The sequence below is a fragment of the Suricata suricatta genome, chromosome 15 (genome assembly GCF_006229205.1).
Source record: "Suricata suricatta isolate VVHF042 chromosome 15, meerkat_22Aug2017_6uvM2_HiC, whole genome shotgun sequence".
Classification (NCBI taxonomy): Eukaryota; Metazoa; Chordata; class Mammalia; order Carnivora; family Herpestidae; genus Suricata; species Suricata suricatta.
In genome coordinates, this window is record NC_043714.1 from 26,074,615 (window position 1) to 26,078,333 (window position 3,719).

General features: G+C 33.1%; 1 protein-coding gene across 1 annotated transcript in view; it reads left to right on the top strand.

Annotated features, from left to right (window-relative positions):
• ZC2HC1A (zinc finger C2HC-type containing 1A) overlaps positions 1-3,719 on the top strand; it is a 40,116-nt gene that overhangs the window by 29,106 nt on the left and 7,291 nt on the right. The gene's annotated exons all lie outside the window — the stretch shown is intronic.

The window sequence follows — 3,719 nt, forward strand, 5'->3', positions numbered from 1 at the left end:
AACGGGAGGCATCACAATCCGAGACTTTAGCCTCTACTACAAAGCTGTCATCACCAAGACAGTATGGTATTGGCACAAAAACAGACATATAGACCAATGAAATAGAATAGAGAACCCAGAAGTGGGCCCACAAATGTACGGCCAATTAATTTTTGACAAAGCAGGAAAGAGTATCCGATGGAAAAACGATTGCCTCTTTAGCAGGTGGTGCTGGGAGAACTGGACAGCAACATGCAGAAGAATGAAACTAGGCCATTTTCTTACACCATACACAAAAATCAACTCAAAATGGCTTTAGGACCTGAATGTGAGACAGGAAACCATCAAAACCCTCGAGGAGAAAGTAGGAAACAACCTCCTTGACCTCAGCCGCAGCAATTTCCTCAGTTGTTTTAAAGTGGGAAATTTTTGCTGGTATTACCAGAGATTTTAAAAATCCTCCTATCTCAGAGGAAACTCTCTTTCTCTTCCATTTTGACAAATCATAAAATTAAGGGTTACCATGTGATCATTAGAATGAGAGCTTATGTCTATACGGATTCTAATGAAGTTGATTTAGGAAATATACATATTTTCATATATGGGTTTTTACTTTTGTTTTTATGTGGAAAATATATATAGGGTTATCTATAAAGTAAGAGTAACTATCTTCCCCCCACCCCCCAATTTGGACTACATAGAAAGCGAAAAAAATCTAAAATAAGTTAATGTAAGTATCATTGTAGAAAAAGGAAAAAGTCGTGCTTCCAAAAAGAAGACGCAGGCTATCCTTAAGAAAGAGACAGGTTATCAGCAGAATAGCTGTTTATAAAGTAGAAAGTTCTCAACTTTTGGTTTAAAAAAAGTGATCTTATTATATTTTTTTAGTTTCTCTGTTGAGTTGACTCATAATTTTTAAAGTGTAGACAGCAATTATATAAATTTTTTTAAACTTTTACAAAGCCTCTTTACCATATCACAGAACTGCCTTCCATGTTGTGTTATAGTTTCATTTACAGTTGTTTATGAATTAAAAACTGCTATTTTTCAGTGCCTTTCCTCGCAAACTGGTGATTTTATCAGTTGGCAATATTAAGTTGTCATGACATCTTACCCTGTATTCTTAATAGGGCGTATTAAGCTGGCTGGTGTAATGAAAAGGGGCACTGACTTTGGGTTAGAAAATTAAGCTTCTAGGTCCTACTTTGCCACTGAATAGCCATATGACTTTATGCATATCTTCTCTGTCTTATTCACCTGATCAACATTTATATATTCCCTAAGAGAAAATTTGTTTTTACTAATAAGCAAAGACTTTGAGCATAGTAATTTTATAAATTATGCCCTGCTTACAATGCCATGAAGATTTAAAATTTCTGGTTGTCTCACATGGTATTAAACTGTCAAACAAAACTGTAAATCTCAGTTGTCCATTTTATATATAGTCCTTACATATTAGAAGAACGTTTCCAACTACTGCCAAGAGCCTTGGTGTTTGCTTGTGGTAACTATATTACCAAATTAACTGGACTGTTACTATGTTACTATATTAAATAGAACCATTCATGGCTATGTTTAGTGGAAGAGTTCAATTTTCTTTTGAATTATTGAGTGTTGGAAGTTTCTGTGGTGTAGTGGTTATCATGTTTGCCTTGCACATGGAATTATTGAGTGTATTGTTATTTATTGATTATATTGATTTGTATTTTTCCTTTGCTAGATTGTAAGCCAAGGCTCCGTGTGTCTGCCTTGCTTACAAATGTTAACTATAAAATGTAGTATAATGCCTGACATATAGAGACACATAATAAATCGAAACCAAAAATGAAATAATAAATCCCTCATTTATTAACCTATTGGCATATCAAAGATCGTATTCCTGATACTAGTGGGATAATTACTTGAAGTTTGTATGGCAATCATTGTTTCCATTGACAAAGATGATTCAGGATTGAGTAAAGGTAGAATTAAGACATCTGGTTAACTGTAATACTCAAGAAATTGAACACTTTCTGAGGTTAATGAAACAGTCATTTCAGTAGCTTGGGATTTTTTAATTAAATAAAGCCTTGTGTATATAATCCTGATTGTGGCCAGCTTTAATCATGCATAACAGTGATGTCTAATACTTAGTGTATACTGCAGAAAAATTTATCATGGAAAAATTCTCATATATTTGGTAATTAACTTTTTCTAGATAACCTGTAGGTCAGCCAATTTTATCAAATTTTTTTATCACAAAAAATACCCTCAATGAAAAAATGTTTTTTTATTATAAAAGATGACTAACTTTAATCCCAGGAAAGTTTAGAAGTATGATGAAACGCAAAACTTTTAAATAAATGTTGCCACGTTTGAATTGTGTCACAGAATTAACACAGTCATGCCTTGAGGTTTGTGTTTTCATAGTGGCTAATTACCAGCTTAAATGGATATTTCAGCTGATAATTTTCAGTAGTTAAAATAATCAAATATCAAAGATTTACTTCTAAGTTTCTATGAAAAACAGACATTTACTTTGGAGATAGGCTATGTATTGAAACTAGAGAAATGGAGTGCATTTAAGGAGCATTTCTTAATAAACTGAATTTGGTTTCTTATACTTTAATTATATTGATAAAAGTAATAAACTGATATCCAGTTTTTAAGTACATTTTTATAGAGGTGGAAATAGGCCTTTCTCATAAGCCATACTTTTGATATGTGTGAATTGATTTTGTGTAGAACGCTGTTTAAATTTTTCTGAACTTCTCTGTCATATATTTTTAATCAAGCATGCCTTAAAAAACTAGAATTGCAGAGTTTGGCTTATGTGGACAACAATAATTGAGGCTATTGGTTTAGGGAGGCTAACTTTACCCTATGAATAGGATTTGATGAGTTCAGGATCAAAAATAGAAGTGTAACAGACTTCAGAGCCCTGAATGCCTCAGAACATCATAACTTTGGGGGTCTACAAAGACACAAAATACAAACTGGTAAATTTTTTCTCAATATTCTTACAGAATATTACTTTTTATTATATTTACTCTGTTTGCTATAGTCTTTGTTTTTTGTTTTGTTTTATTTATTTATGAGAGAGAGAGAAACAGCAAAACAGCATGAACAGGGGAGGGACAGAAAGAGGGAGAGAGAGAATCCAAAAACAGACTTCAGGCTCTGAGCTGTCAGCACAGAGCCCGACACAGGACTTGAACCTACAAACCATGGGATCATGACCTGAACCCAAATCAGACACTCAACCGACTGAGCCACCCACCCACCCCTATTTGCTGTAGTCTTAGAAGACTGAGTGGTTTACCTATTTCCTGAGTAATTCACTCTCATGGTATCAACAATAAACAAGGACCTTTCCAAGGTCAAAGTTTATTTCAAATTAAAACCTACTTCAATTGGTTGATATCATTGGCAAATATTTCTTAAAATGTGACTTCATACTCAGCTAAGAATATTTTGATAGCTTGCCAAAGTATTATTCCTCTTTAGGTATACTACTTATATTGTGGCAGTTATATGCAACTACAGATCGTAATTCTAAACTAAAAAGTCCTGGTCAAAATTATAGTTTATTATCTATAGAAATGTAGTATTCGTTTGACAAAAAGTAATGCATATTTGTTTGGGATTATAAGTAATATAGGGGTATCCGTCATAACCCTTTTATACGTGGTAAAACTTGAAAATAATCATCACTGAAATCTGCTTTTCATTTAGATTTTCAAAATCTTAATATACTGGCA